General features: G+C 38.8%; 1 protein-coding gene across 4 annotated transcripts in view; it reads left to right on the top strand.

Annotated features, from left to right (window-relative positions):
* The window catches only part of COMMD10 (COMM domain containing 10), a 219471-nt gene that overhangs the window by 76904 nt on the left and 128892 nt on the right, over positions 1-13675 (top strand). The gene's annotated exons all lie outside the window — the stretch shown is intronic.

Here is a 13675-nt window from a genome sequence, read left to right as displayed (position 1 = left end):
AAGTTCTAATTGAAGGTAGGTAGTTTAGTATATTGTTTTGTACCATACATGTCTCTTATCACACAGGTCAAGTTGATACACAACTGGGATACGGTTTTGAAGCCTTGAGTGGGGTCTTACCTTGTGGCGTCTGCCATCTGTGGTCTTTGCCTGGCACAAAGGTCTTGTGTTTTCAGCTGTCAGGGCACAAGGAGGGAATTCTACTCAAGTGCTTCTCCTCAAGTAAAATTTCACACAGAACTTCTGTAGAGCAACTTAGATAAATGACGGAAGAAGCCATTTTATATCTATCAGGACTTTCTGAATTGCTATGGAACAGAGATCTCAATAAAGTATTATTGAAAGCAAATGGTGCTTCTGATGAGACACAGTGATGGTTCCCCTCGTAATACGGTACCTGCTAGATTTTATCATGATGGAGCAAACACCGGGAATCCTTTCTACCCCTTTATTCTTAAGCAGGCTGACAGAATATATCACTGTTGCTTTGATTACATGTATCAAATAAAATCTCAGCAAAGCATCTCATTTTAGGAAATGGCTCTGTTCTGTGGTGCTCGCCAACCTAGACATGTTCTTAGTTCTCTTACTACCTGAGTCTGACCTGTAGCATCGCTTATTCACATCTCTTACACATGCCAAATTATATGTATACAGAAAAATGCATAAAACATAGATGTCCAGTTATTCACTAGGGTCACATCTGTGTAACTACCAGCCAGATCAAGGTCTAAAATAGTGCCAGCATGCCAGAAGTCTTGGCTTCTTCCAAATAAATTCCCCCCATGCAAATCTACCTTCTATGATACTATTTCTTGTTTTTCTTTATGCTTTTATCCCCTAATCATGTATCTCTAAACCCTGCAGTTTAGCTTTGATGGCTTCATTTTTGACCTTATCTAACGCAAATTATATTGACTATGCTCTTTTGTTCCTGGATTCTTCAGTGTTATGTTTGTGGTATTCATCCATGTAATATACAGCTGTAGTTTGTTCATTTGCTGTGTTGTATGGTGTTTTATGATATGAGTCAACCATGTTTTACTTAGGCATTTGGGTTGTTTCTGTGTTTGTTTTTTTTTTTTTAATTTAAACTTAAAAAAAATAAGTTTATTTATTTTGAGGGAGACAGTGAGCACAAGTAGGGGAGGGGCAGAGAGAGAACGTGAGAGAGAATCCCAAGCAGGCTCCACACTGTCAGCGCAGAGCCTAACGCGGGGTTTGGACACATGAACTGTGACATCATGACCTGAGCGGAAATCAAGGGTCGGAGGCTTAACTGACTGAGCCACCCAGGTGCCCCTGGTTGTTTCCAGTTTTTCACTAATATATATACTGCTGCTGTCGGCATTCTTGTATGTGTGCCTCCTGTTACATGTGATCACCCATTTCTGTTTGGGTAGATGCCTGTGAGTGGAATTGCTGGGTTTTATGATAAGCCTAAAGCCATACTTTAAGTTCTTTCGGAGACATGCCTCTTGCAGTAGACTTACTTTGGGGGCATTTGCCTGCTGTGAGGCAACTCCTTTAAGCCTAGAAAGCTTAGCTGAGAGGGTCTGGTAGACCCCTCCATAATTCTTTTAGGTTAACAAAGGGTTTTATGTCTGGTCCCTTGATTTGGATCTACAGCCCTTGATGGTATTGTATTTGGTGAATGTTAGCCAGCTGAGAGACTGGAGATGAGAAGCCGTCTTATTTTCCAGCCCAGCAAGGCTTGGCCCCTCTTTACGCCTCCTAAATTTTCCTTATAAAGCGATCACTTTTTTCTTTAGGTTGTGTCTTTCTTGCCATCATTAGCTTATCTTGCACAGCCAGGGACAATGAGCCGACCGTGAACATTTGCCTAGAGATCTCCGGCAAATCCAGATGTCCATCGAGTAACTTTTTCATCTTCTGGGTATTCTCAGTGACACGATTTTGCCACTTGTTCTGTTACTACAGGCACAGGCTCCTAAAATTTACAGCCTCCAGTGCAAGCTGTGTTCCCCTTTTCCAGCTTTTGCTAACAGTTTGCTCTCCATTTTTCAAGGCTTATTAGGCCACTGTTCGGTTCCAAAGCCAGTATTACATACATAATACACATATATAATCATATATATCATCATGACTGTAGTTCATTTTGGGTACCGTTAGCTCTTGCTGTATCACAAACCACTTCAAGATTCAGTGGTTGAAAACACTCACCGTTTATTATTGGTCACGAATGTGCGAGTGGGCGGGGTAGTTTGCTCTCTGGGCTTGCCTGAGCCCAGTTGGTATCGCTGATGTGCCGGCAGTTGGCTGGGGGCGGGCGAGTTTCGGATGGCTTTACTTGCCGTGGTGACTGGGGTCCTCGGGCTTCAGGTCTTTCATCACTGAGCAGCTTAGCCCGGGCTTGTTCACCAGGTTCAGAGGGAAACACGAAACAACACCAGGCTTCCTGAGGCCTCAGTGCGGAACGCGCACACTGTTGTTTTCGTCACATTCTGTAGGCCAGAGTAAGTCACAAAGTAGGGAAATCGATTCTAATTAGTTCTCGGAGGTGCTACAGAATCACATTTCAGAGGTAATGTCTTGTAGCAAAGGGTGAAGAATTGGGGTCGTTCTTACAATCTGCTCGAGGATGTGTGTGTTTAATTTGGAAGTAGTTGCACGGAATACACTCACACGGGCAGTGTGTAAGAACGTGTGATTGTTTGACATTGTTCCCAGAACTTGGTAGTAAGTCTTTTTAGTTTGTAGCCTTTTTGGTGAATGTGGTTTTTACTATCATGGTTTTAATATTTATTTTGTAAATTGCTGATAAGATGGATTGCCTTTACCACCCTCCCTGCTTTTTTTAATTGGTCATTTGAATGTCTGCTTCTCTTAAGGAGGAAGGGAGGAGTGCCCCCAAAGAATGAGTTTACATCCCTGGGCCGCCCCAGGATCCTGAACTGTAAATCGTCCCTTGGTTGTTGGCTCTCTAGTGCCTTCAAGGAAATGTTTTTTTAATTTTTGCTTTCAATTCTTTTTTGTCAAGTTTTTCTACTGAATCCTTAGGGGGAGAGCTGGGCTTGGTCTCCCATTCCTGGAAGTAGATAATTCATTCCTGTCTTTGTAGTTTGGCTTTCATGAATCTGGCAGATTTGGGCATGTGCGTCTAAAGCTTTAAGGATTAATCTACATCATGGAAAAACCTTTGTAAATGAAGTGTCATTTGCCTTGCAAACAATTATTATTCCCCCCCCCCCCAGGTCTGACTAATTTGTTGGCAAACAGTTTTGTCGTGCTTTGACATGGAACAGGTGCTAACATCTTTTGCAGTCTTGTCGCCGGGAATAGAGGTCACCATGTTCATTAATTAAGTCCAGGAAATTTTATTTTCTCCTGTGGCTAATCATTTATATTTGACAGGAATCTGTCATCTGTGCTTCTAGTCTCCCTGCTTCTACCTTTGTTCTCTGTAGCTTATTTTTCACACAGCAGTCGTAATTTTCAAACATAGTTCAGATTATGTCATTTCTCTGCTCACTGTACGCTTTGTCCTTCCCCTTATAACTGAGATTAAAACCCAAAGGCCTTAGCATTGCCTGTAAGGTCCTCCATGAGATAATTTCATGCTGTCTGTTTAACTTCATCTCTTACCTTTTTCCCTCCCTGTCTTCTAACCTGTTTTTCCCAGAGCACTTCAAACATGCGTCTGCCTCAGGGCCTTTGCACTCTCTGTATCCTCTTCTAGAATGCTTCTTCCCTTGACAGCCACATGGATTGCTGTTTCCCTTCTGTTAGGTCTCTGCTGAAATATCTTCCAGAGAGAAGCCTTCCTTGAACACTTTATATATAGTTACTCTCTGTTCCTCTTACTCTACTTTTCTTCATGGAACTGTCATCCCCTGACATACTATTACTTAGTATGTTTATTTGTGTATTTGCTGTTCCCCTATCCTAGAAAGTAAACTTCCTGAGAGCAGGAACATGCCTAAAACAGTGCCTGGCACGTGAGCTCTTCAGTTATTACTGCATTTTTAAAGAATGAATGTGTGGCTATTGCAGTATTTTTATTTCACACTTACAGACTGTTCTAAAAGGCTGAGCTCGATAGTTAAGTTGAACAACAGTAAAACCAATAGAGACCTTTCTGACCTAGTAGAAGAGCAGCTTTGAGCCCTGAGCACATCTGGCCATGGTGATAATGTTAGCTGTCTCTTCATGCAGTGACAGGGATGACAAGGGCATTCATTGCCTTTCTGATTTTATAAACTAATAAGCCCTAGGGGCGCCTGGATGGCTCAGTTGGTTGAGCGTCTGACTTCGACTCAGGTCATAATCTCACGGTCCGTGTATTTGAGCCCTGCGTTGGCCTCTGTGCTGACAGCTCAAAGCCTGGATCCTGCTTCAGATTCTGTGTCTCCCTCTCTCTCTGCTCCTCCCCAACTTGTGCTCTGTCTCTCTCTTTCTCTCTGTGTCTGTCTCAAAAATAAGCATTAAAATATTAAAAAAATTAATAAACCCCGAGTTAGGAATTGGTTATAAAGTGAAATACTTTTTCTACATCTTAATCTGTAGGAGAATTTAAAATCAATATAATTATTTTAATTAAGCATGTATTACTAAGGAAGCTGGCTATGTTGACAAATATTTTGTTGAATAAAATATATCTATTTTATTCTATTTAAGTTTGTTTATTTACCTAGAGATAGAAAGAGAGAGCAGGAGGGGCGGAGAGAGGGAGAGAGAAAGAATCCCGAGCAGACTCAGCAATGGCAGTGCAGAACCCGACCCAGGCTCGAACTCACGAACTGTGAGATCATGACCTGAGCCGAAATCAAGAGTCCGACGCTTAACCGACTGAGCCACCCAGGAGCCCTTAAAATATGTCTATTTTAATGGCAAATAGGGAACTCAGATTTGGCCTTTTAACATTTTGTTAATAGATGGATTTGGTTTGGACTTAAAAAGTTTAATAAATTTAAAATTTTAAAATAGTGATTTCAACTGTGATTTCAAAGTCCTCAGGGGATAGTTTTCTAGCTTTGTGCCTATACCTACCTTCTCTTGTCCTTCCACCAATGAAAAATATTTCAGGAGAGTCACACAAGTATTTGTTGTGTTCTTTGTTAGGTACACTTGTTTGAGTACCACTGGTCTAAGCTAAGACTGTGATAATCATTGCTGGAATAAGGCTAAGTCTGCGTCACATGGACAACAGTGCCCACGTACTGGGTGTTTAGTATGTGCCAGTGCTTCAAATTTATTATTTAATTTACTCTTCTCAATAGTTCTGTCAAACATAGACTATTATCTCTATTCTAGAAATGAAGAAACAAAGCAAAATCATACAGCTAGTAAATAAGTTGAGATCTGAATACAGGTCTGCCTCACTCTGATGTAATAAAGCATGCGGTGAGTAAGTCTCCTGATTTAGAGACCAAGTTATTTCAACAGTTGATTTTGTGTGGAAAAAGGGGAAAAAACGTTGGGAGTGAGGATGTGACGTGTGGAAAACATACTGATGATGTTAAGCAATTATTTATGTCAATTTGAACTAGAGAAGAAAATCAAGAATCAAATTTTGCTTTAGAATAAAAAAACTTGAAGACAGTGATAAAATTCTAGCTTATATTTTAGGTGAATACACAAGTGTATATTTCTCTTAATAAAATGCATAGTGTTAATAAAGTATCGAAATTCATTCAAAAACCTCTTTGGTGCCATGCTCTGTGATAGGTACTGCATGGCTAAAAATGGGTGTGAAGTTTTTTCCTCTAGACAGACTCTCATTGATGTGAGAAAGGCTCAGAAACAGTGCAGTTAAGTGGGAAATATGTTAAGCACCTAAAATAGTGCCTGACATACGAGATGCTTATAAATGGTAATGAATTATGGAGGTTTATTCAAAGTGCAGTGTGAGCACATATATGTGCGGGCTTGATCTTTTCTAGATCCATAGGGAAGGCTCCACAGAGGAGCGCACATTTGAATTAGGCCTTCAAAAGTGAGTGATAAAAGGAATGGACAGTCTGAGTAAAGGGAAGAGCATATAGAATGAATAATGAAATTCAGTAAGATTGAATCCTAAATATGTAGCCCAGAAAAATGCTTAATTCACCCTCCTTGTAGTTTTTTTTAATTAAACAGAAAGCATTTTATTTTCAATATTGAGTAGATTGTCCTGATAACATCATATTATGACTTTAAGGGTGTCAGTGACAAAGTCAACAATATTCATTTTATTATTTAATCTTTGGGCAGTGTCAGTACATAACCTAACTGTACCATGTGAAACGTAGGGCATCAGGATACTGTTTCATCCCTAAAAGAGAGAATTTGCCAATTACGTTGGCCTTATAAGAAGTATTTCATAAAAGCAGGAACTTTATTTCAAAGTGACCATTTAGAAGCTTTAGGCATCCAGTCTCCATTCTGAAGACTTTTGAAAATCAATCGGGATGGAATAGTAGAGCGGCAGGCGGCTGTGAGGTACCTCGTGTGGTGCCCGATACACTAGGTGTTTATAAATAGTCATGAATTGGAGAGGTCAGTTCCAAGTTCAGTTGCGACAAACAGCAGGTGATTTTCTGTCTGTGTGCCTCCCTTCCTAGACCCTTGATCCCATCCTTTGCCTGGCAAGTCAGTGAAATTACAAATAAATATAGTGCTTGAAAAAAGGTAAATATTTAGGTTTCCTTTTAGAAAATGCTATCAAAACATGAGTATTTATAATTTGTTGTGAGATGCTTGTATTAGTGACAAAGATATACATTAAGGGGCTTAATCAAATAATTAGGCAAATTATTTTTTTCATTGGTTAAGCGTTAAGTGAGAAATATTATAGGAACACATTTATCTGCTTCTTGAATAATATCACACATATATAGTGATTTTCCTTCTACCTTCGTAAACACTCTTAAGGTTGGTAGTATTCCTATCAGAATACAGTGTCAGCCATTCCATGACATGTGGAACTTTAAGGGAATAATTATTAAGAGTGAGTTGTTCAGACTGCTGAAATATCCAGAAACGTCCAGAGTTCTCATGGCAGCGGAGAAGCATTGGAATACAATCTGAAATTCCCTGTGTTTATAGTTTAAATATGGAAGAGACTGTAGTGACTATTTATTTGATGCATGCACTCAGAATTGTTGTCTTTTGCTAGTGGTCACTGTCTTGAGGACAGACTGTTATTTTTTTTTTTTTTAATTTTTTTTAAGTTTATTCATTTTTGAGAGAGAGAGGCAGAGCGTGAGTGGGGGAGGGGCGGAGGGAGAGGGAGATACAGAATGGGAAGCAGGCTCCAGGCTCTGAGCAGTCAGCACAGAGCCGGACGCGGGGCTTGAACTCACAAACCTGAGATCGTGAGCTGGGCCGAAGTCGGACGCTTAACCAACTGAGCCACCCAGGTGCCCCAGACTATGAATTTTTTTAAATATAAATTTGTTCTGAAAATTTAGCTCAAATTCACTTATTATTTGCATCTTTTTCTGGCTTGGCAGTGAGATAATAAATTCATCGTATACCCATCCTCAAAGAATAACAGCATTCTAATGTCAGATGCTGCCATCAAAACATGAGAAAGACACAGCCCTGGCTCTTTTTAATTAAATGTGATAGGTAAGGCTGAGAAGACAGGAGAGCAGCTGCAGATGGATGGGTCTCTCAGGTACAAGGTAATAGATTTAGTCTTTTTAACTGCTCTTTTTATTGCATCAGGTGCAGAGATTTGATTTGAAGGAAAAACCCCAGGAAGCCCCGCTCTCTGTAACAGTACTGAAAATGTTCACTTACTGGTACCAGGAGCTTCTTTACCTTCTTTTTAAGCCTCTGGTAATTTTCTTTGTCCACAGAACCTTGGCACATCTAACTTTGAAAGAGCCTGTGGCTTTAGTCAATGCAACATGCATTCTTAATGTTTATTTATTTTTGAGAGACACAGAGACAGAGTGCAAGGGGGGAGGGGCAGAGAGAGGGAGACCCGGAATCCGAAGCAGCTTCCAGGCTCTGAGCCATCAGCACAGAGCCCGACGCAGGGCTTGAACCCACAAACCACGAGATCGTGACCTGAGCCGAAGTTGGATGCTTAACCAACTGAGCCTCCCGGGCACCCCAACGCAACACGCGTTCTTACCACCACTATACTGAAAATAGGAAGAGTCTGTAGGACAATGTTTTAGCTTCTGTGTTTTACTCCTCTTGTACTTGTTCTCATCCAGCAGTTGGAGGCCCTGTGGTGAAAATTGCAAAACAAAAAATCAAAAACAAAAACAAAACACAAATAAAAACAAGCCTTCCAAAGAACGAACAGTTGACAACCTTTTTATATGGTTGTTTTATAAGGCTGTCAAACTTGTTTCTTATTTTGAGATCGTCTTTCTGTTCTGTTTCATTACATTATCCTTTTGTTTTAGGAAGTAATGGTGATAATAGATAGGAGGACTTATAAAAATATATGTTATTTCTTAGAAAATAAAATGTTGCCAGCGTTGTGAGGTCCACCAGTATTGTGTGTGTGTGTGTGTGTGTGTGTGTGTGTGTGTGTGTGTATTGTACTGGCCTGTGAGATACAATTATGGGAACAAATGTAACATCCTGTGTTACCTACGTTCAAATAAAGTAACACGGAATGGAATGGAATGGAAACTGCTGACATAATGGAAAGATCCTAGGCTTTGGATTCAGCATATATGTAGTTTAAATGCTTTTTCTGATGTGATGCTCATCTTTCTCATCTCTAAAATGTATGTGAATACTTGTCTCCTGGGGTTGTTGTGAGGATTGACCGAGATAATGTAGGTATGATGGCACAGTGCCAAGTGCATGAGGGGTGCGGAATAATTTTAGTTTGTTCTCTTCTTTCTTCTTAGCAGTAGCTGGGGGTGGAGGGAATTCAGGTAAAGTTACCATCCAAATGGAATGTAAACCCAAGAGGAAAAAAAATGAAGGAAGCAAAGGGCCTTGGCAGTCCACAGTTTGATGAACGTCTTAATAAAGGCACATGGATGGCATAGTGCCTTGTACATACTCAGAATTGTATTGATTTTAAATTATTTGAAAATGTTGGATAAGGGAGTTAATGATTGAACTACAAAACAAAGAAAAATACATCAAATTTAGAGAAACATTGAGGTTTGACATTTTATTATTATAGTAAAAGAAATCTGGCAATGAACAAAATACCATTTTTACACTGATAAGTCATTTTAGTAAAGTATTAAAAGTACATTTTTCCAATCTTATTATTTATACTTATAGCTATAATTTGTAACAATCCAAATATGTATTCTTTATTTTTCTGAAATATTTTTACACATTATGTCCTTAATGCTTCTATGTATGTACTGTGCGTATCAATATTAATAATAAATGGAAAAAGGCTGAAGGCAAGATGGTTAAGTGACTAGTATAGTTGTCATGGTTAGTCAGTGATAATCAGAACCAGATCCTTTTTTAAAAAAAATTTTTTTTAAATGTTTATTTTAATAATGAGAGAGGGGGAGACAGAGCAGGAGTGGGGGAGGGGCAGAACAAGGGAGGCACAGAATCTGAAGCAGGTTGCAGCCTCTGAGTTGCCAGCACAGAGCCTGATGCGGGGCTCGAACCCATGAACTGTGAGATCATGTCCTGAGTCAAAGTCAGGCGCTTAACCAACTGAGCCACCCAGACACCCCTCCTTTTTTTTTTTTTTTTAAGTTTATTTATTTTCAGAGAGAGGGAGAGTGCTTGCAAACACAACTGGGGAAGGGACAGAGAGACAGGGATAGAGAGAATTTGAGGCAGGTTTTCCACTGTCAGTGCAGAGCCTAATGTGGGATTTGAACTCACAAACCATGAGATCATGACCTGAGCCAAAGTCAGAAGCTTAACCGAGCCACGTAGGTGCCCCCAGAACCAGATCTTAAAGTTATCTTTGTTTCTGTTGCTTTTGTTTATGACAGAGATAACTTTATTAGGACCTGGTGCATTTTCAGCTTTTTACTTTTCTCTTGTGTTTCCGATGAATCATTTTAATCCTTATTCTTATAAATTGACAGTTTTATAAAGAGAATGATTTCCCCAAGGTCACATTATCGATCTTATAATTCTGAAACAGAATAGATCTGTCTAATCACTAAACTCCTCTGCTTGCCCTGATCTACAGTGACAACAATCGTTGCCATGACAATTGAATAAAAACAGCCAAAGAAAATCTTTCTTGGTGTAGACATTTGGAATAGATGTCCCAGATACTTTTTTCCATGTTTATGAGCTACTGAAGTTTTAGGGTTTACATATTTTAGAGAATCTTTTTCAAACTGCTTTAAACATCCAAAGGTTTCCATGTAAAGCAAATTCAATTGTACCAAACATATACAAATCAATTCTCATTTAGTGAGATAAATATATATATATATATTATATATATATAATGTATATATGGTGTCATCTATATCCTATATACGATATGTGGGTGGGGGGGGGGAGGTTAAAATTTTACCTGGTCACGGGCTATAACCTTTGGTAGCTATTGTCTCTGTAATTAGGTTCCCAGATATCAGGCTAGGCTGTGATCTAACCAAGTAGTTTTTGGTAGATTTCTTTGCTGTAAGAAAGAATGTATGTTTTAGAGCTGAAAGGTCACCAAGCCCCACGCCAGCTGGGTGGATGATGTATATTCATCATTCTAGATAATCGAACTTGGTTAATTTCGAGCTAATTGTGGTTGAAGACTTTAAAGTGTGGATAGCCCCACAATACAACGTGCACCCTGTTGCGAATGAACAGAGTGTGTACTATCTTTGTGACAGAGTGTGACAACTTTGTGAGATGAAGTTGAGACACAGAAGTCTTTTGGAAGAGAAACTGGTACATGTCCCCATCACTGTTTGGTTATCACACAGAGACACCTTGTAGGATCTACTTTGGAGCAGTAATTTTGCAGCTATTTTAGGTATAGGACTTTGCCTTCAAATAGATAAGATATTCAAATTGGTATTCAGACCCTCCCCCAACCTTTATGTGTGTGTGTTTGACAAAAATGGAGCAAGTCTTGTTAAGTGAGCTGGAGTGAGGGAACCAGGCATTGTTAGAAATTTGGCCAACTCACACTTCCCCCTCAATTCCTGGAAATCTTTCTACCACCTTGAGGGCTCCTTACCACTTAGAGATTTAAATAAGAAAAGAGGAATCTTTCAACTTAAAGAATAAGCTAAAGGGAAATAATTATTTACCTTAGTGGAAATGTTTACCTCGATTAAATAGATATATGTGAATATTTACAGTATCAAAATATAAAACGCATTTGTTAGTATCTTTTATATAGGTGCGCTTAGATCTTTTAAGGCATTTTACTAACATTTATTTATTTATTTATTTAATTTTCTTAAATTTTTTTATTTTTTATTTTTTTTTTATTTTTTTTTTAAATTTTTTTTTTTCCAACGTTTTATTATTTTTTTTGGGACAGAGAGAGACAGAGCATGAACGGGGGAGGGGCAGAGAGAGAGGGAGACACAGAATCTGGAAACAGGCTCCAGGCTCTGAGCCATCAGCCCAGAGCCCGACGCGGGGCTCGAACTCACGGACCGCGAGATCGTGACCTGGCTGAAGTCGGACGCCCAACCGACTGCGCCACCCAGGCGCCCCCTTAAATTTTTTTTAATGTTTACTTATTTTTGAGACAGAGGAAGACAGAGCGCAAGTGGGGGAGGGGCAGGGAGAGAGGGAGACACAGAATTTGAAACAGGCTCCAGGCTCTGAGCTGTCAGCACAGAGCCCGATGTGGGGCTCGAACCCACGAACCGTGAGATCATGACCTGAGCCGAAGTCAGATGCCCAACCGAATGAGCCACCCAGGCACTCCCTAAAATTTATTTTTAAAATGGTGTTGACTTTTTTTTCTTGAAAAGATCTTAAAATTATAATTTTAAAAACGCAAAAACCTACATGAGGAAGGTATTTTGGTTATTTTGTGAATGGCTTATAGTTTATGGTTGGATTTATTTTGTGGAGTTAAATTCTTGAATTAGTATGAGATTGCTCTTTTGTTGTTATAATATATTGATATTTTAAATAGTATTGATATTTAAGTATTGATATTTAAAATATCAAGTAGTGATATTTTACTTTTACTCTTTTTAGTATAGAACACTGTCGTATTGGGGCACCTGGGTGGCTCAGTCAGTTGGGCATCCAACTTCGGCTCAGGTCATGATCTCACAGTTCGTGAGTTCTAGACCCCGCATCAGGCTCTTTGCTGGCAGCTCAGAGCCTGGAGCCTGCTTTGGATTCTGTGTCTCCCTCTGTCTCTGCCCCTCCCCCACTAACACTCTGTCTCTCAAAAATGAATAAATGTTAAAAAATATTTTTAAAGAAGACTGTTGGTGTTACAAGATAGAATTTGCATCTATTTTAATTTAAAAATTAAATGATGTGCAAAGAAAACCCACCCAAATTCCATTTGAATGAAATTTATAAGTTTTTGGTTTTGCCTTGCATATGAGTAAGCAAACATAGTTTCTTCCTTCCTTTGTTGAAATTACTAGTTTATAGCTACATGGGATTACTTTATATTTTTATATTTTTATATATTGGTTTATAACGACATTAAGATTAGTTTGTGTAGCTATTTTCCCCACCCAATAGACACTAACTCTGGATTAGTCTCTAATTTGAATTACAGGTTAACTTTCCCCGATTTCAGCCTAAGTGTGGATAACTGATGGTTGTTTGTACAAAGCTTTGGATAGATCTGTGGTGAAATGTTCCTTAGTTTGGAATAAGTCCTCCAAGTGAGCATGTCTTTGTTTTCAAATCTTCATGCTATTACTGCTAATGAAATAAAAATGTTAAGCTAAAATAGAACCTGTCTAGCTTTTGAAACATGAACTATAAAAGCTAGCTGTCATGTTTTGCAAATAACTGCATATATCTCTTTATTTATAGTATAGTATAGTAATTTTATAAAGTAGGTTCCATGCTCAGCATGGAGCCCAGCACAGGGCTTGAACTCACAACCCTGAGATTCAGAGCTGAGCTGAGAGCAAGAGTTGGATGCTTAACCGACTGAGCCACCCAGACACTCCATTTTTTTAGTTTATTTTTTTATTGAGATTTAATTGACATACAAAATTATATTTAGTTTTGGGTGTATATTGTAATGATTCAACATTTGTATGACTGGGAAATGAGTATAATGAGTCTAGTCACCATTCGTCAGCATAAAAGTTACAAAATATATATGTGTATATATATTTTATAGCTTCATAGCTTTCAGTATATGAACATTAGCTTATATAATGTTCGTATGCTGAAAGCTATGAAGCTATAAAATATATACATACGTATATATATGTGTGTGTGTATATATATATTGTGTTTGTGAGAGCACATGAGCAAATGAGCGAGCTTTCAGTATCTGCTCTCCCAGCAGCTTAAACTATGCACCACAGTCCCATTGTCACCACGACCTATTCATCTTACAGCTGGAAATGTGTACCCCCTCATCCCCTTCACCCATTTTGCGCATCTTCCCAACCTCCTCTCTGGCACTAACCACTCTGTTCTCTGTATCCATGAGTTTTGTTTTGTTCGTTCGTTGATTTGTTTCTTTGTTTTTCCATGTATAAGTTAGATCCTGTGGTATTTGTCTTCCTTTGTCTGACTTGTTTCTCTTAGTAAAAACTTTCTTTTTTTTTTTATTTTTTTTTTAAATTTTTTTTTTCAACTTTTATTTATTTTT

The sequence above is a fragment of the Puma concolor genome, chromosome A1 (assembly GCF_028749965.1).
Source record: "Puma concolor isolate L17-30 chromosome A1, mPumCon1.1.hap2, whole genome shotgun sequence".
In the NCBI taxonomy this organism is placed as follows: domain Eukaryota; kingdom Metazoa; phylum Chordata; class Mammalia; order Carnivora; family Felidae; genus Puma; species Puma concolor.
This window is presented reverse-complemented; position numbering and strand designations above follow the sequence as displayed.